The 26,136-nt window shown below is 44.4% G+C and overlaps 1 protein-coding gene and 2 non-coding genes across 3 annotated transcripts in view; 2 read left to right on the top strand and 1 right to left on the bottom strand.

Moving 5' to 3' along the window:
• The window catches only part of WDR27 (WD repeat domain 27), a 269,128-nt gene that overhangs the window by 28,881 nt on the left and 214,111 nt on the right, over window positions 1-26,136 (bottom strand). The window lies entirely within an intron of this gene.
• LOC119924605 lies at window positions 13,721-13,858 on the top strand. Its single transcript, XR_005449309.1, has one exon. It is a non-coding gene; the product is annotated as a small nucleolar RNA SNORA7 (small nucleolar RNA).
• On the top strand, window positions 22,138-22,275 carry LOC119924991. Its single transcript, XR_005449664.1, has one exon. It is a non-coding gene; the product is annotated as a small nucleolar RNA SNORA7 (small nucleolar RNA).

The following is a 26,136-nucleotide window of genomic DNA, read 5'->3' as shown; positions in this document are numbered from 1 at the left end:
GAAACCATGGGATTTTAGCAGGAGGGAGGTCATTGGTGACCTTTAGAGTTTCCATGAAGGGGGCAGAAGCCAGAAGGGAGGTAAAGGAGAGACCTGGGGGAGAGGAAGTGAAGGCAGTAGGTGTACACAATTCGCTCAAGGAGTTTGGAAAGGAATGGTAATGGGGAGATGGGGTGATAACTGGAGGGAGCCATTGGGTCAATGGAGGGGCTTTTATTTTTGGATGGGGGTACATGGGCATGTTTTAAAGCAGTAGGGAAGGAACCACAGGAAAGAGGACAGTTGAAGATGGCAATCAGGGAGGGAAGAAGGAGGCATCAAATGTTTTGATAAGGTGTAAAGGGATGAGGCTGGTGGCGCAGGAGGAGGGGAAAGATTTTGAAAGGAGATGGAAGATCTCCTCTTGAGATACTGTTAGGAGAGATGGGAGAGACATGGAGGGGGCAGGAGGAATGTCTACCCGCCATCTAAAACTCAATATGTCCAAGACTGAACTCCTTATCTTCCCTCCCAAACCCTGCCCTCTCCCTGACTTTCCCATCTCTGTTGACGGCACTACTATCCTTCCCGTCTCACAAGCCCGCAACCTTGGTGTCATCCTCAACTCCGCTCTCTCATTCACCCCTTACATCCAATCCGTCACCAAAACCTGCCAGTCTCACCTTTGCAACATCGCCAAGATCCGCCCTTTCCTCTCCATCCAAACCACTACCCTGCTGGTTCAATCTTTCATCCTATCCCGACTGGATTACTGCATCAGCCTCCTCTCTGATCTCCCATCCTCCTGTCTCTCCCCACTTCAATCTATATTTCACGCTGCTGCCCGGATCATCTTTGTGCAGAAACGCTCTGGGCATGTTACTCCCCTCCTCAAAAATCTCCAGTGGCTACCAATCAACCTACGCATCAGGCAAAAAGTCCTCATTCTCGGCTTCAAGGCTGTCCATCACCTTGCCCCCTCCTACCTCACCTCCCTTCTTTCCTTCTGGAGCCCAGCCCGCACCCTCCGTTCCTCTGCCGCTAACCTCCTCACTGTGCCTCGTTCTCGCCTGTCCCGCCATCGACCCCCGGCCCACATCCTCCCCCTGGCCTGGAATGCCCTCCCTCCGCAAATCCGCTAAGCTAGCTCTCTTCCTCCCTTCAAAGCCCTACTGACAGCTCACCTCCTCCAGGAGGCCTTCCCAGACTGAGCCCCTTCCTTCCTCTCCCCCACCTCCCCCTCCCCATCTCCCCAGCCTTACCTCCTTCCCCTCCCCACAGCACCTGTATATATGTTTGTACAGATTTATTACTCTATTTATTTTACTTGTACATATTTACTATTCTATTAATTTTATTCTGTGAATATGTTTTGTTTTGTTGTCTGTCTCCCCCTTCTAGACTGTGAGCCCACTGTTGGGTAGGGACCGTCTCTATATGTTGCCAACTTGTACTTCCCAAGTGCTTAGTACAGTGCTCTGCACACAGTAAGTGCTCAATAAATAAGATTGAATGAATGAATGAGGAAAGAGGGACTGGAGAGGCGGAGGGGAGTTTTTAGGGAGTTCAAGCCCGATGGTTTCAACTTTATGAATAAAGTACGTGGCAAGGCACTTAGGGGGAAAAGATGGGAATGGCACGGGGACAGGAGGGAGTTGTAAGTCTGAAACGACTGTCGCATCCAATGGGAAAGGGCATGTTCGAGGCCCTCTTTTTATCTCACTTTTTTCTCAAAGAAAACTAATCAATCCAGTCAGATAGTTTCAGTACCACCTCTTTGTGAATGAATCCCAGTTGAATTCACAAGTTGATAGCCCTACTGCCATCTTTAATTCCTATCTTTCACCTCCCACAATCAGTCTGTCTCTAAATCCTGCTTCTGCATCCTCTGCATTATTTTCCAGACCCTGCTCCTTTCTCTCCACTCTCAAAACCATCTTCCAAGTTCAGCCCTCACTACTTTTCAGCTGGAGTACAGCCAGGGCCTCCTTTGGATATCCATTTCATCAAGTCTCTTCCCTCCAGTTTATCCGGCACTTTGCCGCCTGGATCATCTTTCTAAAATGCTATTCAGAACACACCACTCCCCTGCAACCTGTCCGGTTGCTCTGCATTCACCCAAACTGTTAACTTTTTGCACAGATCTCACAAAAGCATTTCACACTGTCAGAAATCCTAAGTCCTGAAAGATTACACCACATTAAACTGGCTGGGGAAATTTATCAAAACCCTAGAACCTTTCCATGGTGATAGGTCTGGCTATCATTCATTCAATCGTATTTATTGAGCACTTACTGTGTGCAGAGCACTGTACTAAGCGCTTGGTAAGTACAAGTTGGCAACATATAGAGACGGTCCCTACCCAACAGTGGGCTCACAGTTTAGAAGGGGGAGACAGACAACAAAACAAAACATATTAACAAAATAAAATAAATAGAATAGTAAATATGTACAAGTAAAATAAATAGAGTAATAAATATGTACAAACATATATACAGGTGCTGTGGGGAGGGGAAGGAGGTAGGGCGGGAGGGATGGGGAGGGAGAGGAGGGGGAGAGGAAGGAGGGGTTCAGCCTGGGAAGGCCTCCTGGAGGAGGTGAGCTCTCAGTAGGGCTTTGAAGGGAGGAAGAGAGCCAGCTTGGCAGATGTGTGGAGGGAGGGCATTCCAGGCCAGGGGGAGGACATGGGATGGGGGTCGACAGTGGGACAGGCGAGAACAAGGCACAACTATCATTCTTCTTATTATTATTATTATTAATAAAGCAAGCATGAAATAAGCACCACTGACTGATTGGCTGCTTGATTGATTGATTGATACAAGCCTTTGAAATGGTTAGCTTGGGAAGAATAGGATCTGGGGTGTCACTGGAGAAGAGAGAAGATAGTTAAGAAAAGGCTAGTGAGGAGTGCATTAAAGCTGAGCATTGGGAGTTTCTCTGAAAACTCCCTGTGGGCAGGGAACATGTCTACTAACTCTGTTATATTGTACTCTCCCAAGCACTTAGTAGAATGCTCTACACACAGTGAGCACTCAATAAAATACAATTGATTGATTGATTGTAAGTCGGAATCATGCAGAATCTTGAATTTCAACAGCTAAAATGGGTTAAAGAAGACGGAAGATATTTGCAAAAAATCATAACTCGATAACTTCCGAAGATATTCATTCATTCATTCATTCAATCGTATTTATTGAGCACTTACTGTATGCACAGCACTGTACTAAGTGCTTGGAAAGTACAATTCGGCAACAGATAGAGACAATCCCTACCCAACAACGGGCTGGGTACAATTCGGCAAAATATGAAATATGAAAGTTGGACTCAAATGGCCTCTAACTACAAAGGGGGACTGAGATCAGAGCAGTATTTTTCATAAATTTTCAGGTTCATCTTTATTTTGGAAGATGGAATATGGGTTTTGCGGTATTGCTTTGAGGCTCAGATTAAATTAGGGACGACAGAGGCATGCAAGAATTTAAAAAGTTCAACTATTTTTGAACTACAAAAGCTTTTTTGGTTTAGTTTAGGATTTGGGGGAAAAATCTGGAAAGGCCTTTAGTCATTCCAAGTTTCATTGCCCAGTTCTCTAAAGACCTCAGCATGTCTGCTGTATCTGTTACAAACATTTGACAGCTGAGATATGTAAACAGAAAATGCACATACCCAGATGTTCTGACTCAGGGCAGGATAATTGGAAATGTTAAAATATCTTCATTTTTGTATTTCGCCAAATAGCATTGTGTGAATACAGTCAAGCTTTTGACTCCTTCATGCCATCGAGACTGTGCTTTCTGAGGTCACCAAAGACCTCCTTAAAGCCAAATCCGAAGGACTCTAACTTCATCCTAATCCTCCGCAACCCCTTTTCTGACTTTGACACAGTGGACCACTTCCACATCCTCGGAACACTAGTAGGCCTCTGCCCGGTGGATTAACACAGGGATTTATGGGGCTGAAGCCCAAGGTAACAATGCTAATGGGGGGCCAGAACACATGCAAGTTATTGCCATCACCACAATCTCCTCCCCACGAAAAGCCATTCTCTAGTGCTGCTGTTTGGAACTGTCTTTCCCACTCAATCACTGTCCCTTCCCAAACCAGAACTTCCTTCCCTCCCTGCGGTTCTGGCCAGTGGTTATAGATGGTTCTGGCATATGACTGGTAGATGAGTGGCCCGCATTTGGGTGGGAGAATCTCAGGGTGGGAAGGAGCGGGAGGTGGGGGTTATGGGGAGATGACAGGAAGAAAAGGAAAACAGGGAAAGAGCAGGAGAGGGGAGTGGGAAAGGAAAAGTTGGCATCTTTGGGGAAGGAGACAGTGGCGACCTCATGCTCCCATCCAACCCAAGGGACGAGGGCACCGTGTAATACCAAGCAGTTGCAGTCTCCCAACCCTGTGACTCTCTCCGGCAGCTGCTGTCCCAAGGAGTATCTCTAAATTCTAACTCGGAGAAAAAAAGACCAAGAGAGAGAGGGGAAATACTCCATATCCCCATTGCAGTCTCCCAACCCTGTGACCCTACTCTCTCCAGCAGCTGCTGTCCCAAGGAGTATCTCTAAATTCTAACTTGGAGAAAAAAGGCCAAGAGAGAGGGGGGAAATACTCCATATCCCCGTTGTGTGGCTTTGGGCAAGTCACTTGACTTATCTGTGCCTCAGTTCCCTCATCTGTCTAATGGGGATTAAGACTGTGAGCCCCACATGGGACAACCTACTTTGTATCGACCCCAGCGCTTAGAATAGTGCTTAACGCATAGTAAGTGCCTAACAAACACCGTCATTATTATATCCCATAATTGAATATATTCATAATTCATTTCAATATTGTAATGTCTATCTCCCCAGCTAGACTGTAAGCTCCTCATGGGCAGGGAACATGTCTACCAATTCTGTTGTGTTGTACTTTCTTAAATGCTTGATTGATTGATGGAGTACTCTTGAGTGAGGGATTTGGAGGTGCTTCTTGGGCCGGCTGGGAAGACTCGGTTGAGTTATTAGTCCTAAAGAGGCCAAAGCCTGACCCAGGGAGCCAGTCAGTCTTCCCACCCAGGTTCCTTGCGGCCTAGTCACTCGGCCCAGGATCACAGAGACGAAGGCGGTCAGGGACTTGACTGTGCTACGATAGGAACCTGGATGCCCCTGGGGATCGGGGTACTTCTCCTCCAATTTGAATCCCGGTTTAAACCGTCAAGGGGATTCATGAGAAGCAGCGTGGCTCAGTGGAAAGAGCCCGGGCTTTGGAATCAGAGGTCGTGGGTTCGAATCCCGGCTCCACCACAAGTCTGCTGTGTGACCTTGGGCAAGTCACCTAACTTCTCTGAGCCTCAGTTACCTCATCTGTAAAAATGGGGATTAAGACTGTGAGCCCCACGTGGGACAACTTGATCGCATTGTATCCCCCCCAGCGCTTAGAACAGTGCTTTGCACATAGTAAGCGCTTAACAAATGAAAAAAAAAATGAGTGGAGGGTCTGGAGATTCCAGGGAGCTTTCTCACCATATAGGGGTCATTGCAAATTTAATTCCCCTCCTCCACCTCCCCATCCCCCCGCCTTACCTCCTTCCCCTCCCCACAGCACCTGTATATATGTATACATGTTTGTACATATTTATTACTCTATTTATTTCTTTATTTTACTTGTACATATTTATTCTATTTATTTTATTTTGTTAATATGTTTTGTTTTGTCGTCTGTCTCCCCCTTCTAGACTGTGAGCCTGCTGTTGGGTGGGGACCGTCTCTCGGCGTGGCTCAGTGGAAAAGAGCCCGGGCTTTGGAGTCAGTGGTTGCGGATTCAAATCCCAGCTCTGCCAATTGTCAGCTGTGTGACTTTGGGCAAGTCACTTAACTTCTCTGGGCCTCAGTTACCTCATCTGTAAAATGGGGATTAAGACTGTGAGTCACCCAAGGGACAACCTGATCGCCTTGTAACCTCCCCTGCGCTTAGAACAGTGCTTTGCACATAGTAAGCACTTAATAAATCCCATCATTATTATTATTATTATTATTGTACTTCCCAAGCGCTTAGTACAGGGCTCTGCACACAGTAAGCGCTCAATAAATACAATTGAATGAATGAATGAATGAATTCTCCCCGTGCACAGGCAGGCCTCCCTAACTTGAAGACTGATGCTTCTTTTTGTTTTTCTCTTTCACGTATGCTGTAAATTGAAGTTATTTAAACATTTACCCATTTGGTTATGGTCAGAAATCTCAAAGTAGGGTAGCCCACTTCCAGTCGTAGTGAAGGAGAAATTCTGGAGCTCTAAGAGTTCATGGTCTAAGAGTGGGGAAGATTAGGTATTTTATCACCATTTGACAGTTGAGGAAATTGAGGCACAGAGAAGTTAAATAATTGGCCCAAGATCACTCAGCAGATAAGTTGAATCAAACTAGAACCCAGATCTCTTGCCTCTCAGTTCCATGTTCTTTCTCATGTTTGATGTGTGCAGCCCTTGATGTTTTTTGTTTTTGTCTCTCGATCCTTAGACAAGAGCCCATCAGTAATTGTCATCCACAATCAAAAAACCCGGGCTTTGGAGTCACAGGTCATGGGTTCAAATCCTGGCTCTGCCAATTGTCAGCTGTGTGACTTTAGGCAAGTCACTTCACTTCTCTGAGCCTCAGTTACCTCATCTGTAAAATGGGGATTAAGACTGTGAGCCCCCCGTGGGACCCCCTGATCACCTTGTAACCTCCCCAGCGCTTAGAACAGTGCTTTGCACATAGTAAGTACTTAATAAATGCCATTATTACACTACTATTATTCTCTCCAATTAGGCCACAGCAGTATTCACTGCAGCCTTAGAACTACCACTTCAAAGAAAAAGAGGAAAAATGCCTGAAACAGACTTTAATAGAGAAATGATTGAAAAGAAGGTTTCACTGCCTCAGTAGTAATTTAGCATGGATAATGTATTGTTTTCTCCTATTGTGTTTTGATTGTGTCTTAAATGAGTCATCACTCTTGCCTTATTCTTTTCCCTCACAGCTTACTGTGGAATGTTACAAGAAGAATAATTTGTGAATATCTTGCACAGGTGTGGAAGTAGTTTTTCTATCAAAGGTGGAATCAGATAGAGTCTCCGTTGATAATACAATTCAATCCTATTAGGGTAAACTCTCAAAACAACAGTTTAGATGGATGGTACTGTGATGGTGGTTTAGTAGGAAGCACAAATGTTAAGTACTTTTACTTCCAACATTACCTTCACAACATTGATAAAATCCGTCTTTTCCACTCCATTCAGACCGCTACTATATTGATCCAAGCACTTATTCTATCCCACCTCGGATACTGCATTCATTCATTCATTCAATCATATTTATTGAGCGCTTGTGTGCAGAGCACTGTACTAAGCGCTTGGGAAGTACAAGTCGGCAACATATAGAGACGGTCCCTACCCTACAACGGGCTCACAGTCTAGAAGGGGGAGACAGGAGACAAAACAAAACATGTAGACAGGTGTCAAAATTGTCAGAACAAATAGAATTAAAGCTATATGCACATCATTAACAGAATAAATAGAATAGTAAATATGTACAAGTAAAATAGAGTAATAAATCTGTACAAATATATACAAGTGGAGAGGGGAGGGAGGTAGGGCGGGGGGACGGGGAGGACGAGAGGAAAAAGGGGACTCAATCTAGGAAGGCTTCCTGGAGGAGGTGAGCTCTCAGTAGGGCTTTGAAGGGAGGAAGAGAGCTAGCTTGGTGGATGTGTGCAGGGAGGGCATTCCAGGCCAGGGGAAGGACGTGGGTCGGGGATCGGTGGCAGGACAGGAGAGAATGAGGCACAGTGAGGAGGTGAGTGGCAGAGGAGTGGAGGGTGCAGGCTGGGCTGGAGGAGAGAAGGGAGGTGAGGTAGGAGGGGGCGAGGTGATGGACAGCCTTGAAGCTGAGAGTGAGGAATTTTTGCCTGATGCGTAAGTTGATTGGTAGCCACTGGAGATTTTTGAGGAGGGGAATAACATGCCCAGAGCATTTCTGCACAAAGATGATCCGGGCATCAGCGTGAAGTATAGACTGAAGTGGGGAGAGACAGGAGGATGGGAGATCAGAGAGGAGGCTGATGCAGTAGTCCAGTCGGGATAGGATGAGAGATTGAACCAGCAAAGTAGCAGTTTGGATGGAGAGGAAAGGGCAGATCTTAGCGATGTTGTGGAATTGAGACCGGCAGGTTCTGGTGACAGTTGGATGTGTGAGGTGAACAAGAGAGTGGAGTGGAGGATAACACCAAGGTTGCGGACTTGTGAGACGGGAAGGATGTTAGTGCTGTCTACAGTGACAGGAAAGTCAAGGAGAGGGCAGGGTTTGGGAGGGAAGATAAGGAGTTCAGTTTTGGACATATTGAGTTTTAGATGGTGGGCAGACATCCAGATGGAGATGTCCTGAAGGCAGGAGGAGATATGAGCCTGGAGGGAGCAAGAGAGAGCAGGGGCAGAAATGTAGATTTGGGTGTCATCAGCGTAGAAATGATAGTTGAAGCCGTGGGAGCGAATGAGTTGACCAAGGGAGTGAGTGTAGATCGAGAACAGAAGGGGACCAAGAACTGACCCTTGAGGAACCCCTACAGTAAGGGGATGGGAGGGGGAGGAGGAGCCCACAGAGGAGACTGAGAATGAACAGCTGGAGAAATGAGAGGAGAACCAGGAGATGACGAGTCTGTGAAGCCAAGGTTGGATAGCATGTTGAGGAGAAGGGGGTGGTCCACAGTGTTGAAGGCAGCTGAGAGGTCGAGGAGGATTAGAACAGAGTAGGAGCCATTGGATTTGGCAAGAAGGAGGTCATTGGTGACTTTTAAGAGGGCAGTTTCGGTGGAGCATAGGGGACGGAAGCCAGATTGGAGGGGGGTCAAGGAGAGAGTTGGCGTTGAGGAATTCGAGGCAGTGGGTGTAGATGACTCATTCTAGGAGTTTGGAAAGGAAGGGTAGGAGGGAGATAGGGCGCTAGAAGGGGAGGTGGGGTCAAGAGAGGGTTTTTTTAGAATGGGGGAGATGTGGGCATGTTTGAAGGCAGAGGGGAGGGAACCAGTGGAAAGTGAGCGGTTGAAGATGGAAGTTAAGGAGGGGAGGAGGGAAGGGGTGAGAGACTTCATAAGCTGAGAGGAAATGGGGTCCAAAGCACAGATGGATGGAGTAGCACTTGGGAGGAGGGTGGAGATCTCATCTGAAGATACTGTGGGAAGGATGGCAGAGTAGCAGAGAGGGTTGAGAGCAGGGGGGATGGAGAAAGGGGAGGGGTGACTTTGGGGAGCTCAGACCTGATGGAGTTAATTTTACTAATGAAATAGGAGGCCAGATCGTTGCAGGTGGTGAAGGATGGAGGAGGGGGAGGAACATGGGGCCTGAGAAGGGAGTTAAATGTATGGAACAGTTGATGAGGATGATGGGCATGGGTGTCAATAAGGGAGGAGAAATAGTTTAGCCTGGCAGAGGAGAGGGCAGAGTTAAGGCAGGAAAGGAAAGGATAAAGCATCTGCCTCCTTGCTGACCTTCCAGCCTCCTGTCTCTCCCCACTCCAGTCCATATTTCACTCTGCTTCATTTTTCTAAAAAAAGGTTCAGTCCATGTCACCCCAGTCCTAAAGAACCTCCAGTGATTGCCCATCCACTTCTGCAGAAACTCCTTACCCATTCAGTTCACTCCTCCTTCCTAATCTCACTGATCTCCTACTACAATGCAGCCCACACACTTCGCTCCTCTACCACCAGTTAACTCACTGTGCTCTACTCTCATCTATCTTGACGCTGGCCCCTTTCCCACATCCTTCCCCTAGCCCTGGAACTCCTTCCCCCTCCATATATGCTAGACCATCACTCTCCCCACCTTCAAAGCCTTATTAGGGTCACATCTCCTCCATGTGGTCTTCCCCAATTAAGTCTTCTTTTCATCGACTCCTTCTCCCTTTTGTGTTGGTTATGCACTTGTATCTGTGACCTTTGGGCAACCGATATTTGCCCCAACCTTAATTTCACAGCACTTATGCATACATCCATAAAGTATCTATTATAAATTATACATTTCTATTAATTTCACCCTATGCCATGCTGTTGTCTTTAATGGAATCAATCAACCAACTGCATTTATTGAGCGTTTACTGGGTGCAGAGTGTTAAGTGCTTGGAAGAGTACAATATAATACAACTCAACAGAATTGGCATTTGGTTATTCCGCAATTGTGTGCTGTGACTACAGCTAAGATATCAGTGTTTTCTACTTTTAGTAACTGTGGCAGACCTCCAAAGCATGAATGTGTCCACTTGTTTTCAATTTTTAATTTTTCTTAGTGTAATCAACTGAGTATGCATACTTAACATGAACCTCACAGGGGAACGATAGTTGGTACCTAATATACAAACAAAGAAAAATAAAATATCTGGTTCCAGTCAGTCAGTCATATTTATTGAGTGCTTACTGCATGCAGAGCACAGTACTAAGCGCTTGGGAGAGTAAAATAGAACAAAATAGAACAGACACATTCCCTGCCCACAATGATCTTACAATCTAGAGTCAGTCAATCATATTTACTGAGTGCTTACTATGTGCAGAACACTGTACTAAGCATTGGGAGACTACATACAGGACTCACAGTCTTAATCCCCGTTTTACAGATGAGGGAACTGAGGCACAGAGAAGTTTAATGACTTGCCTAAGGTCACACAGCAGACATGTGGAGGAGATGGGATAAGAATTTAGGCCTTCTTCCCACTAGGCCATCCTGCTTCTCAACAGAGTTGGCAGACCTGTTCCCTGCCCACAAGAAGTTTATAGTCTAGAGACTAATTCCTGGCAGCTTAATTTAAAACAATCAAAAATATTTCAACTCAATTAATAGCACAGAAGTGTCTCAAAAGATTCCAGCCCATACATCCAGCCAGTTGTTGCAAGCATATGCCTACTTCAGAGAAATAATACTTTTAAATTAGTCTGCTAGACAACTCATTAGAGAGAGAGGGAATAGGGTGGAAGGGGATTTAAGAGTAGGGTGGAATTAGAAATAAAGTTGACCAATGGGGCCTAGAATAGTATTTGGTGTCTTGCAAACCTACTTAGAAATAATAATGATAATAACAATAATGGTATTTGTTAAATGTGCCAAGCACTGTTCTGAACACTGGAATAGATACAAATTACCTATGTTGGACACAGCCCCGGTCCCACATGGGGCTCACACTCTTACCCCTCTTTTCCAGATGAGGTAACTGAGGCACAGAGAAGTTAAGTGACTTCCCCAAGGTCACAAAGTAGACACGTAGTGGAGTAGGGATTAGAAACACTGCTCACCCCGAATGAGGAAGAGACAAGAAAATGTGACCTAAACATGGTTTGCCTAACCAAGTTAAAAAAACTGGCTCACCAGAGGATTACACCAGGGTGCCCAATATTCAAGAACTGAGGAACCACAAACCAAAAGCAAGATATAACTGAGAGTCGCAAATTGAAAAAAAAAATCCTTTAACCAGAAGCAGCATGACCTACTGGAAAGAGCAGGGGCCTGGGACTCCAACTTCCTGGGTTCTAACTTCGGCTCTGCTAATTGCCTGCTGTGTGACCTTGGGCAAGTCACGACTTCTCCATGTCTCCATTTCTGCAACTGTAAAATGGGGATTCAATACCTGTTCTCCCACGGGTTTAAGACTGTGAACCCCACAGGGGACAGGAAACGTGTCAGACCTAATTAACTTGCGCCTACTCCAGTCCTCAGAACAGTGCTTGACACATAATAAGTGCTTAGCAAGTACCATAAACCCAAACAAACAAAATAATGGTGCCACACCCCTCTTCAGTTTTAAGTGTAACTTTGAAAAAGAACTAAAATCTCTACTGGCCTTAATGAGAGCAAGAAATTTTCCTTGCAAACAGAACCGTGAGAGCTTCCTCAAATAAATATTTTTGTTAATCCTACAAAGGAGGCAATAAAAATTTTACGGTATCTCTGCATGCACTGCTTGTTCTCCAAAAGATTTCCTTAAAACTATGGAAATTGGTGGGTTCAATTGTTGGGGGAGAAAAATGTTTAAGGGAATTCTCATCGTATGACATAGGTCAGTTGACCTTACACCTTGGTTTCAACGATTGAATATCCTTACTCAATAGGCCTTCTGTGCAAAAGCAAGCATATTATCTATGAAAGTTCCTTTCAATCTTATCTTTTTAACCGCGTCACCAGGCTGGTGTATAAACCAACCCACAAACAAATGGGGATGGATACTTCAAGGCCAACCAGAAGCTAAAGATTGTTGACCATGAATTGGCCTTTGGTGTAGTCAATGTGCAGAGGTTTAGTTTTCCAAATCTGAAATCCTGGTAATTGCTGGATAACTGCTAGCATCCCCTATGATGCTCAGATTTTGAGGTTGATGTGCTAAAGCTTTTAAGATCACAGTGGCTAACTGGCAAAGATATCACCATGATAGCCATCTCCAAGAAGGAAGGGAAGAAAGGGAGAGCTGGCTGCAGAAATTACTGGGACATCTAACTGCTTCTCAATGTCAACAGAATTGTAACCACATTTTTCTAGAATGACTACTAAAGAACCTATATACCTTTGCAGTATGCCAGTAACAAGAAAATTAAAAAGGGCATCACCTCCACTCTGGGTCCTTTGACCATAAAAAAGCATTTAACAACATCAACAGATCAAGGCTTTAGCAACAGCAAAACACACTTGACTACTTTGTGGAATCTATCAAGACCTTCATACTGTTCCCACTAAAGTATGGTTGATTGAGACAGAGTTGAAGAGTTGAAAACCTGTCTGACCTTTTCTTATCACTGTTAGAATAATGCAGGAGTGTGTATTAGGTTCCTTTATGTTCAATCTATTCTCTGTTGGTGTCCTTAGAGATGAGACAGGGGATATGCAAACCAGTCAGAATAAGTTGCCAAGTCACAGGGAAACTACTCTAACTAATCAATCAACCAATGGTATTTACCGAGTGCTAACTGGGTACAGAATACTGTACTAAGCACTTGGGAGAGTTCAGTAGAGAAGACATGGTAGACATGCCCACGAGGTGCTTACAGTCTAGAGGAGAGAAAAGACATTAAAATAAATTATGGATAATTTAGTGCTGAGGGGCTGAAGATGGGGTACAAATCCAAGTCACAGGGAAACTACTCTAACTAATCAATCAACCAATGGTATTTACTGAGTGCTAACTGGGTACAGAATACTGTACTAAGCATTTGGGAGAGTACAGCAGAGATGATATGGTAGACATGCCCACGAGGTGCTTACAGTCTAGAGGATGAGAAAAGACATTAAAATAAATTATGGATAATTTAGTGCTGAGGGGCTGAAGATGGGGTACAAATCCAAGTGCAAGGGTGACACAGACGGGAGAGGGAATAGGGGAAATCAGGGCTTTGTAGGAACCAAATTATGAGCACCCACAAGTCTTTAAGAGTGGTTGAGGAAACACTTTTTGTAGTTATCTGGTCTTGAAGCATATACATACAAATATGCACGTGATTATGAATCTGCTGAATACTTTAGTTGTTTTGTAACTCACACCCTGATAGTCCCATGCACAATCAAAATTTCCATGAGCAATACAGAACTTAATGCTGTGCCTGAACTTTACTACTGAGATACACTGAGAAAACAACACATACGGCCAAATGATTTTCAGTGGGCTGCATGACGGAATGTGTCAACGGCAGGTATCAAAGTCCACAACAATTTTAAAGTCTATAAGGCTGTCCAACCTTTTATTCGGTGGTGAGACCTGTACCCCCCGTCTCAGGGTCGCACCTGGAGGGTTCCCAGTACTCTGCCAGTCTCGGCTAAGGGAGGGAGAGTCGAGCAGAGGCTTATCCTTTCCATTTCTAGGTCGGGCAGTGGCTAGCGAGTGGAAGGTGATCTGCTACAAGTCAAAACTCACCCGTTCTGGGCAGCAGCGGCATGGGAAAGAGGGTGAAGACTTGAGTTTACTGTGCAGAAGGCGGCAATGGTAAACCGCCTCAAGATTTTTACCAAGAAAACTCTATGGATAGGCTACCAGAACAATTGCAGATGGAGAGTGGGGTGTTCTGGGAGAGACATGTCCGTGGTATCGCTGTGGGTCAGAAATGACTCGACGGCATAAGACAAGAGCCCTGTACCAACTACACAAGACAACTCCAGCTTTTGAGCCAATTTCCCCAACCTCACTGATGACCCATCAAAAATGCCAACTGCTTACAACGAAGTGTTACAACACAGTCAGATCCCATTTTTCCCCGGGTGAGATGTGAGGGGAATTGATGACAATTCAGTCTCTTAGACTGGAGGTCCCATGAGGGACAGGGATTGTGTCTGATCTGATGACTGTGTATCTACTTGAGTGGTTAGCACAGAGCTTGACACATAAATGCTTAAGACATATTATTATTATTATATTGTTAGTATAATTATTGTTTTCACAAAAGAATATCCAATCAGGAGCTGTATGTAATCTAAAAGGAGGTACACAAAAGCTAGAGGGAAAAAATATTTTAAATACATAGTGAAACACAGTTTAAAGCATTATAATCCAGGACAGGATTGCTGTCAGACCAGCACAATCAGGAGAGGGATTTATCCCTAGTCATCATTATTATTATAGCTATCATTGCTATTATCTTACTATGTGTTCTAAATGCTGGAGTATATACAAGTTAATTAGGTTGGACACAGTCCCTATCCCTCATGGGTAGAAGTAGGAGAGAAAACAGGTATTTAATCTCCATTTTACAGTTGAGGAAACTGAGGCACACAGAAGTGACTTGCCCAAGGTCACACAGAGAAGCAGCATAGCTCAGTGGAAAGAGCACGGGCTATGGAGTCAGAGGTCATGGGTACAAATCCCGGCTCTGCCAATTGTCAGCTGTGTGACTTTGGGCAAGTCACTTCACTTCTCTGTGCCTCAGTTCCCTCCTCTGTAAAATGGGGATGAAGACTGTGAGCCCCCTGTGGGACAATCTGATCACCTTGTAACCTCCCCAGCGCTTAGAACAGTGCTTTGCACATAGTAAGCGCTTAATAGATGACATCATTATTATAACACAAAGTGACAGAGCCGGGATTACAACTCAAATCCTCTGGCACCTGGGCCCTTCCTCGTTCCACTAGACCATGCTTCTTCTCACCCTGTGAGGAACAAATTTACTAGTACATCAAGAATCTTTATTAGCACACCACCCCCTTCTCCTGGAAACATTATCCAACCTTGGCTTCCCCAATGTGTCCTCTCTGGGCTCTCCTCCTAGCTTTATTAGCACAGCTTGTTTTAACTACACTCACCCATGTGGATAGGTTTTCACTGCTGTTCAGGTGATGATTGAAATTTGAGGTCAAATGGCAATCACCTGAACAACAATGAAAACCTATAAAATGGAGTACTCATATAATGTGAGGTATATATTATATATATATATATATATAGTTGTGATTAGTCACACCCTGGCCAGGCTAACAAGCTGCTCCGGGTGAGCAATAAGGCGGAATAATTAGACCCGGCGTGAGAAAATGGTGATGGATCTTGTCACATGGTCCTTTCTCACTTCAAATATGGCCAACAGAAGGGAAGAGAATTGGGAAGTAGCAAGGTTTATCTGCGGAAGGGGTCTCCACGACCTCTTTGTCAGACCTTGTGTGGTGCCATGAGAACAATCAGACCTCCTCACTGGAACTAGGAGGAGTGGATATTTTAGGACCGTAGCCTCTGGATGATTTTGAAAGGTAGTCTGTTTTGGGGGTGGTTTGATGATAGCCCCGTGTGATTATGAAAGGTAGCCTATTTTGGGGAATGGTTTGAGGCTAACCCTGGGTGATTCTAAAATGTAGCCCATTTTGGGAGTGGTCTGAAGCTAACGCTGGGTGATTAAGAAAGGCAGTCCATTTTGGGGGTGGTTTGATGGTAACCATGGGTGATTCTGAAAGGTAGCCCATTTTGGGGTGGATTGAAGGTAACCCCAAGTGATTTGGAAAGACAGCCCATTTTGGGGGTGGTTTGAAGCTAACCCTGGGTGATTTTGAAAGGTAGTCCATGTTTTGGGAGTTGCTTGAGAGGTAGCCCATTTGGGGTTACTTGAAGGGAAGCCCATTTTGGGGTGACTTTGAAAGGTGTCTCCTTCCCAGTTTTACCAGCTGCTAGAAATGGGGTACCATGCTGACCAGTGAACTTATTGTTAATTAGTCTAGAAATAGCTTTGCCCTAAGTAGCTTATATTTCATAATCCCTTGTACTATAAACTTAATAAACCTGCTTCCTTTACCCATTACCGGCGAATCTGTGATTCCATTTCCAATCCACCGATCCACAAGGTCACAAGTTACGCGGCAGCAGGTTCCACCCCATGACAAGAGTGTAAATAAAACATAAAAGGATGATGGGATCAGATCAGTTAATCAATCAATGGCATTTATCAAGTACCAGTTGGTGGACAAGATCCCTGCCCACAAGGAGCTTACAGTCCACTATACCAGACAGACACTGATGGTGTGTAGTGGAGACAGATAATCCCATCATCTCCAAGAAGGGTATTGAAAATAGTAATAATAGAAGGGCAGGATAACTCCCCGCTTCTCTGGATGATCACATAGGGATTTCTCTAAGTACACGACTCACACTATGACCTTTGGCAAAGACTGCACAGAACCTTGGCCAGGGAACGCCCCAAAATATGTGGACACAGCTCAGAAACATCCTAAATCACCCCGAGTGACATCAGAGGAGAGTAAGCCGTCCTTGGGAGTAAAGCGAGGAATGGAAAAGGAGGACATGGGCAATGGGTTGGCGGTGAGATAGATAAGATTGAAGTACAGTGAGCAGGTTGGCTTTATTGGAGGGTTACCTTGCTGTTCTACTACTGCAACCCAAAGCACACTCTCCATTCTTGTAAAGCTAACCTACTTTCTGTACCCTGATCTCATCTGTCTCACTGACGACTCCTTGCCCACCTCCTCCCGCAAGCCTGGAATTTCCTCCCCCTTCATATCTGATTGCTCTTCCCATCTTCCAAACCTTCCTAAAATCACACCTCCTCCAAGAGGACTTCCATTCATTCACTCATTCATTCATTCATTCAATCGTATTTATTGAGCACTTACTGTGTGCAAAGCACTGTACTAAGCACTTGGGAAGTACAAATCAGCAACATATAGAGATGGTCCCTACCCAACAAGGGGGCTCACAGTCTAGAAGGGGGAGACAGGCAGCAAAACGAAACAAGTAAACAGGTGTTAATACCATCAGAATAAATAGAATTATAGCTATATACACATCATAAGTAGAGTAATAAATATGTACAAATATACACTAGTGCTGTGGGGAGGGGGAGGGGGTAGGGCGGGGGGACGATGGGGAGGGAAGGAAGAGAAAGTGAGGAAAAGGTGGGGGTTCAGTCTGGGATGGCCTCCTGGAGGAGGTGAGCTCTCAGTAGAGTTTTGAAGGGAGGAAGAGAGCTAGTTTGGCAGATGTGTGGAGGGAGGGCATTCCAGGCTAGAGATAGGATGTGGGCCAGGAGTGAACGGTGGGACAGGTGAGAACGAGGCAAAGTGAGGAGGTTAGCAGCAGAGGGGCGGAGGGTGAAGGCTGGGCTGCAGAAAGAGAGAAGGGAGGTGAGGTAGGCGGGGACTAGGGGATGAAGAGCTTTGAAGCCGAGAGTGAGGAGTTTTTGCTTGATTAGAAAGTTGATAGGCAACCTCTGGAGATTTTTGAGGAGGGGAGTGACATGCCCAGAGTGTTTCTGTACAGAGATAATCCGGGCAGTAGAGTGAAGTATAGACTGAAGCAGGGAGAGACAGGAGGATGGGAGATCAGAAAGGAGGTTGATGCAGTCATCCAGTCAGGATAGGATGAGGGCTTGAACCAGCAAGGTAGCGGTTTGGATGGAAAGGAAAGGGCGGATCTTGGCGATGTTGTGGAGGTGAGACCGGCAGGTTTTGGGGACGGATTGGATGTGTGGGGTGAATGAGAGAGCGGAGTCAAGGAGGACAGCAAGGTTGCGAGCTTGTGAGACGGGAAGGATAGTAGTGCCATCTACAGTGACAGGAAAGTCAGGGAGAGGACAAGGTTTGGGAGGGAAGATACGGATCTCAGTCTTAGACGTGTTGAGTTTTAGATGGCGGGTAGACATCCAGATGGAGATGTCCTGAAGGCAGGAGGAGACACGACCCTGGAGGGAGGGAGAGAGAACAGGGCCGGAGATGTAGATTTGGGTGTCATCCGTGTAGAGATGACAGTTGAAGCCGTGGGAGTGAATGAGTTCACCAAGGGAGTGAGTCTAGATGGAGAACAGAAGGGGACCAAGAACTGACCCTTGAGGAGCCCCTACAGTAAGGAGATGGGAGGGGGAGGAAGAGCCCACAAAGGAGACTGAGAATGAACGGCCACAGAGATAAGAGGAGAACTAGGAGAAGACGGAGACTGTGAAGCCAAGGTTGAGGAGAAGGGGATGGTCTACAGTGTCGAAGGTAGCTGAGAGGTCGAGGAGGATTAGGATTTCCCTCCCCTCTGCATCACATACGCACTTAGCTATGTACTGCTTAAGCACACTGATACTCACACTAGCCCCACAATACTTATCCTTATTTTCTACTATTTCTCCTCTCTGAATTTAATATCTGTGTCTCTTACGTACCTTCTGGGTGCAGGACAATGTGTAAAGCTCCTGTAGATGCAATGGAAGTGAAAAGCTTGTCTTTAAAAGTGTCTACCAACTCTGTTATATTGTTATATTATACTCTAATAATAATAATAATGGTGGTATTTGTTAGTGCTTATTATGAGCCAGGCACTGTACTAAGTTCTGGGGTGGATACAAATAATCAGGTTGGACACAGTCTCTGTCCCACACAGGGCTCGCCCTCATGATCTCTATTTTACAGATGACGTGGCTCAGTGGAAATGGCCCGGGCTTGGGAGGTCATGGTTCTAATCCCAACTCCGCCACATGTCTGCTGTGTGACCTTGGACAAGTCATTTAACTTCTCTGAGCCTCAGTTACCTCATCTGTAAAATGGGGATTAAGACTGAGACCCAAGTGGGACAACCTAATCACCTTGTATCCCCCAGCGCTTAGAACAGTGCTTTGCACATAGTAAGCACTTAACAAATGCCATCATTATTATTATGAGGTAACTGAGGCATAGAGAAGTAAAGTGACTTGCTTAGGTCACACAGCAGACAAGTGGGGGCACCAGGATTAGAACCCAGGTCCCTCTGGCCCCCAGGCCTGTGGACTATCCACTAGACCATGCTACATCTCCAGTGCTTAGTACATAGTAAGCACTCAGTAAATGCAATTGACGATTGACTGATTGAAAAACATGGGCTCTGCCTTTATGCAATCTAAAGGAGAAAGTAGTGGGAGCAAGAGGCAAAACAAACATACAACTAGCAAGACCAGAGTATGGAATCCATATGAACACCATGGGAGAGCAAGGGGCCAGCAAAAGTGTACAGAGTTGCAACACGACAGAGTTCCAGGCTGTCCTGGGGAATACTTGTTACACCTTAATAGGAAGAGACATAGATGGATAAATGAAACTTACTCTGACAATTATGTTTCTTGAGAGGATGAGAAAAAATGCTTGTGACCGCATGTGCCCCAAAAGCAGTAACTGCAAGAATCCCCTCAATATCCTAACCCTGTTCTAGACTGTAATCTTCCCTCTAGACTGTAAGCTTGTAGTGGGCAGATAATGCACTTATCAGGAACCAAGTCTTCCCCAAATTTCTAACCTAACAATGAGCTAAATATCCAATTACTCATTTTGGTCCCTCTCAGTTCTGATGCTTGATGCAGGCACCCCAAAACATAGTCTAACCTTCTATTAGTCCTTCTACAATTTTAACCCTCTTTTACCTCCTCTGTGACCTCAACTTGACTTGGTCCAGACTTGAAGAGACAAGCCCTAATTCTCCTTTAAAAATCTCGAGCTAATCTGCATTTCAAGGGAAGTAGAACTCCCCTCTCCAGTCAGGTATGATTTGCCTTAGGGGCTGTCCCACTCCCCTGTCTGCTGTTTCCTGTCTAAAGTAAAGCTCGAATATCCAAGAAGAGAACTTTGTCAGGTCGAAGTCAGAAACTCAACTGCAATGCCTCAAGTAGTCTTCCTAAGAGTGGAAAGCTTGCAATCTGGGTACCCATTTCCCTGGAAGTCTCTGTCCCTTGGTCCATTGACCAGCTGGGTGAAGGGATAGGGAATTCTTGGGAAAGGACACCTACTAGCAAGCTGTCGGAACCCAAGGGTATAATAAGCCGGAGTCCTCATAGTGAAATGGAAAGGATCATTGAAAATCTAAGCACAATAATACAGTCTGAATGTCAATGAAAAGCGGTCGGACTACAGGATTACCATCTGTCATTATCATCAGTTTGATCTCTTCAAGTTTCCACATATGTTTCCTGCTCCCCGAGGGTGCTACTCTGCTCCCTGTTCTGGTCTGCCTATCTCAAGAAATGCCGAGACTCTTCATCAGAAGATTTTGCCAGCTTGGCTTACAGAGATTTATATTGGTCTGGGTCTGGTTTCTGAGACTGTTTACCCCAAATAGTTTCCTTGAAATATATACAACTCTCCTCTGAAAAAAGATAGAGGAGGTTTAGAAAGCAGGTGTCCTTCTACCTCGATTCTGAATTTATTCCTTATCCAATCTATTGATTTATTCCAGCTTTAGTGCCAAAACTGTCCATGTCTGGAGCAGCCAGCCTCCCTCCCCCTGAACTTCACTGTGGGCAGTGAATGAGTACATTTATTGTGGTATTGTACTCTCCCAAGCACATAGTACAGTGCTCTAGACAAAGTAAGTGCTCAATAAATACGACTGAATGAATGAATGAATGAATGAATGAATAAGCACAGATCCCACACCTCGCAGACCTTGGGTGCCAGCACAATAATAATAATTACTTTGGTATTTGTTAAGCGCTTACTATGTGCCAGGCACTGTACTAAAAACTGGGGTGGATATGAGCCAATTGGGTTAAAATAAATTACAGATATGTACGTACAAAAGCGTTGTGTGGCTGAGGATGGGATGAATAAAGGATACAAATCCAATGCAAGGGCAACACAGAAGAGGGAGGGAGTAGGGGAAAGGAAGGTTTATTCTGGGAAGACCTCTTGGAGGAAATGTGATTTTAATAAGGCTTTCAAGATGAGAAGAGCGATCGTGGGTTGGATATGAAGTGGAATGGAACTGGGTCTTTCAAAAAATATTCAGCCCCATTATTCTTTCAGGATCTCAGCTACATATCTGTTTCATACATTTTTTCCCATCCCTCTACTTTCCCATAATCCCATGTTAATTCTTTCCAGGACAAAATACTTTTTGACAGTGGCCATATTGTGTTCCTTATGAGTTCCATACCTTCTAGTACTGCCAATTCTAAATTGTCCTTCACTGTGAGTCAAAATAACAAAATTCATTCATAAAACAATGTTGAACCTATATCCTGATTTCAATGAGTGGCTTTTCATGCTACTGTTCACTATGTTGCTAATGCCATCATATATATTACAGAGGCTTTTTTCTATTCAGAGTATTTTATACACAGATTTTGGGTTTTCCACTGTCCATAGAGCTTTAGTTAATTAATTAGTTGTGGTATTTATCAAAGACTTACAAAATGCTAATCCCTATGATAACCACTGGAAAGTCAGATCCTATCCTATAGGATCAGATCCTGATCAGAAAGTCAGATCCTATCCTATCAGATCCTATTCTATCCTATCACAATTCCTATCCTATAAAGGCCTCACAGTCATCTTGGTGGGAGAAAGCAGTTCCATGATGAGCTACTGATTGTTCTGGGGAAATCAGATATCAACTATAAATGGAAGAATTATCCAGTTAGGTGAGTAGAAATACTACAAATGCCACGTTAGATTAAAAGCCCCATCTCTGCTATACTTCTGTTTTACTCTCCTAAGTACTTGGCACAGTGCTCTGCACTAAGCAGGCACTAAAAAAAGGCCAATCAATCAATCAATCAATATTATTTGAGTTCATACTTGAGTATCTTGAGCACTATACTAAGCACTTGGGAAAATATAGCACAGTTAGTAGGCTGGATCCATGACTTCAGGGAGCTCGTGATCCAACAGGAGAGACACACTCTGAAATAATTTACCCCTAGAAGGATGAAGGGAAAAGGAGTTTTATACATGATTAGGTGCATAAGTTCCTCTCGGCATCACACCTGGAGAGTTTCCAGTACTCTACCGGTTACGACTAAAGGAGGGAGAGTCAAGCAGAGGCATACCCATTCCATTCCCAGCTTGGCCAGCGGCTGACAAGTGGAAGGCAATCTGCTACAAGTCAAAACTCCTCTGTGCTGGGCAGCAAGCGGCATGGGAGAGATTCAAAGGCAGAGTATTTTTACCAAGAAAACTCTACGGATTCGCTACCAGAACAATTGCAGCTTGAAGTGGGGTGTTCTGGGAGAGATATGTCTGTGGCGTCGCTATGGGTCGGATATGACTCGACAGCATAAGACAACAACAACAGATGCACAAGTAGTAAGGGATGCAAATATATACATAATTGCTACGGAAAATTGGGAGTGCACAAGTGTGCAGATGGAGCAGAAGTGCTGGAGTAGAAGTTGGTGAGATATTCCTGTGGAGAGAATAATTTAATTGGGAAGAACTCCTGGAAGATATGCGATTCCGGGAAGACTCTAACAGTGGGGAGTGCAGGGGTCTGTCGACTTTGAAGGAGGAGGGGGTTCCAGGGAGGGAGAAGACAATGATCAAGAGCTAGACTCCCAAAAAATGAGTACGAGTCCTACTGAGTAATTAGTAATGCTCTATTCTTAGAATTAGCTGGCTTCAAAACCACCTTATATTAACAAATACTAGGAAAGACTGTGTAATCAGAAATGCATGAGCTTTCAAAAAGTAGTTGAAAAAATTCAAAGTTTGGTATATAAATCACACCAAAACTTGAATAGAACAAAATTCCCAGTCTAGCTGCCACATTCCTTCAATGTGACCACAGTGTGCTCAAATCTGGAAGCCTTAAGCAACAAAGCTTTGCAGAGATGGGTGGATTGCCAGATTATTAGGAACAAATAGTTTCCACTAGCCAGATACTGAATCAACAACCATTAAATATAATAGGAACCATCTTCCATGGTCCCAGAAATGGAGTTGAAAATGTAAAAAGTGGCAAATAGATCATAGAAAATCAAATCACAATGGATAACTAACCTATTGTATGGCACACTTCCATATACTTAAAAATAACTACATCCTTCCAAAACAATCAAAACAACTGTCATCTACCATGTTAACTTCAGATCTTGGTTTTTTTTATACTTTTTAGACTCACTACCAAAAGACTGAACTCATTTCAAACATTTCCATGAATGGTAATGGTAGTCGATTGTGTAGCCTCCAAATGCCCATTACAAATGTGTTTCTGGAGGAGGAGGAGGAGGTAGGCTGGCATAAATGCTAGAAAGTACATCCACAGCTTATCCAATGTCTTCATTCTTTCCTCACCTCTACGCTTTGGTGGAATGGATGCTGCTTATTAACATTCCCTATCATATTTCCAAATTTGAGACATTCTTTGAAAACAACTTGATACTTACTTGCAGGTAATTTCCTGACATCGTTTTAGTTTTTTAGCCATTCTGGGGGATTTTTTTTTTTTTTTAAAGAATATGATAGACTTCTACTGGTGTTTTATTCACAGACACAGAAATAGCCTGAAGCAGGATGGCCTCATGCAAAAAGCATGAAAGGAGTCAGAAGACCAAAGTTCTAATCACAAGTCTACCACTTGCATGCTGGGTGACCATGCGCAAGTTATTTAACTTCTCTGTGCCTCAGTTTCCTCCTCTGTAAAATGATGATTTAATACTTGTTCCCCCTCTTAAACTGTAAACCCCATGGTGGGTTTGGGATTGTATCCAACCTGATTCTCTTGTATTTACCCTAGCACTTGATACAGTGCTTGGCACATAATAAGCACTTAAAAGTCCCACAATTACCATTTTACAACAAAGTCTAGAGCAGATTCTTCTACTGGGAAGGTGCTGTTGGCTATATTTTCAAATGGGCACCATTGTAGACATGAAGCATTCTCCTTATGTACTTATGCGATTGAATTAAATATCTCTATATAAACTTAGGAATGGTCAATGCAGTCCAGAAGTCTGTCGCTGATTGTGGCAGGGTCATCCTTAGGAGGATACTGGTAAAGGGGAAACTAACTAACTTCTCTGTGCCTCAGTTTCCTCCTCTGTAAAATGGGGATTTAATACTTGTTCCCCCTCTTAAACTGTAAACCCCATGGTGGGTTTGGGATTGTATACAACCTGATTCGCTTGTATTTACCCTAGCACTTGATACGGTGCTTGGCACATAATAAGCACTTAAAAGTCCCACAATTACCATTTTACAACAAAGTCTAGAGCAGATTCTTCTACTGGGAAGGTGCTGTTGGCTATATTTTCAAATGGGCACCATTGTAGACATGAAGCATTCTCCTTATGTACTTATGTGATTGAATATCTCTATATAAACTTAGGAATGGTCAATGCAGTCCAGAAGTCTGTCGCTGATTGTGGCAGGGTCATCATCATCATCATCATCAATCGTATTTATTGAGCTCTTACTGTGTGCAGAGCACTGTACTAATCGCTTGGGAAGTACAAATTGGCAACATATAGAGACAGTCCCTACCCAACAGTGGGCTCACGGCCTTAAAGGGGGAGACAGAGAACAAAACCAAACATACTAACAAAATAAAATAAATAGAATAGATATGTACAAGTAAAATAAATAAATAGAGTAATAAATATGTACAAACATATATACATATATACAGGTGCTGTGGGGAAGGGAAGGAGGTAAGATGGGGGGATGGAGAGGGGGACGAGGGGGAGAGGAAGGAAGGGGCTCAGTCTGGGAGGGCCTCCTGGAGGAGGTAAAATGGTTGAAAACCCGGCTGGTGTGTTTGAGGGGCAAATCAATCAATCAATCATATTTATTGAGCGCTTACTGTGTGCAGAGCACTGTGCTAAGCGCTTGGGAAGTACAAGCGCTTAGGAGGATCCTTAGGAGGATGCTGGTAAAGGGGAAACTAACCTACTTCTGGGAAGTGGCATGGCTCAGTGGAAAAAGCCCGGGCTTTAGAGTCGGAGGTCATGAGTTCAAATCCCGGCTCCCCCACTTGTCAGCTGTGTGACTTTGGGCAAGTCACTTAACTTCTCTGCACCTCAGTCACCTCATCTGTAAAATGGGGATCAAGACTGTGAGCCCACCGTGGGACAACCTGATCACCTTGTAACCTCCCCAGCGCTTAGAACAGTGCTTTGCACATAGTAAGCGCTTAATAAATGCTACCATTATTATTATTAAAATGGGGGTTAAGATTGTGAGCCCCATGTAGGATGTGGATTGTGTCCAACTTGAATAGCTTGTATCTACCCCAACACTTAATACAGTGTCTGGCATATAGTAAACACCTAGCAAATACCACAAAAAAAATTAACAAACCGAGTGAGATTCCCTACTGGCCCACAGTAAGGAGGGCAGTAAAATACCTATGTCCCAACCTAAAACCTCTTACCCTTCCACCACCCACAACTCTCAGCCCTTGCAGATTGATGCTGTGTCACTGGTAGCAGATGAGGCAAGCATTCTAAGACGGTCAAGTCAATCAGAACCATGGCTCTTTGTACAGCTGCTTAATTGTGTTTATTGCAGGGTAATCCATAAGCAAAACTAGAGTTCAACAAATTCACCAATCTAATAATCAGTGATAAGTGAAAAACTAAAGACAGCAAACCTAAATATCATTAATGAGCTCAGGAGGCCATCCCAGACTGAGCCCCCTTTTTCCTCTCCTCCTCCCCATCCCCCCACCCTACCTCCTTCCCCTCCCCACAGCACCTGTATATATGTTTGTACTGATTTATTACTCTATTTTACTTGTATATATTTACTAGTCTATTTATTTTGTTAATTATGTGCATCTGGCTTTATTTCTATTTATTCTGATGACTTGATACCTGTCCACATGTTGTGTTTTGTTGTCTGTCTCCCCCTTCTAGACTGTGAGCCCGTTGTTGGGTAGAGACCATCTCTATATGTTGCCAACTTGTACTTCCCAAGTGCTTAGTACAGTGCTCTGCACACAGTAAGCGCTCAATAAATACGATTGAATG

Source organism: Tachyglossus aculeatus, chromosome 2 (genome assembly GCF_015852505.1).
Source record: "Tachyglossus aculeatus isolate mTacAcu1 chromosome 2, mTacAcu1.pri, whole genome shotgun sequence".
NCBI classification, from domain to species: domain Eukaryota; kingdom Metazoa; phylum Chordata; class Mammalia; order Monotremata; family Tachyglossidae; genus Tachyglossus; species Tachyglossus aculeatus.
The sequence above is the reverse complement of the archived record's forward strand: the minus strand, read 5'-3'. Positions and strand labels throughout refer to the sequence as shown.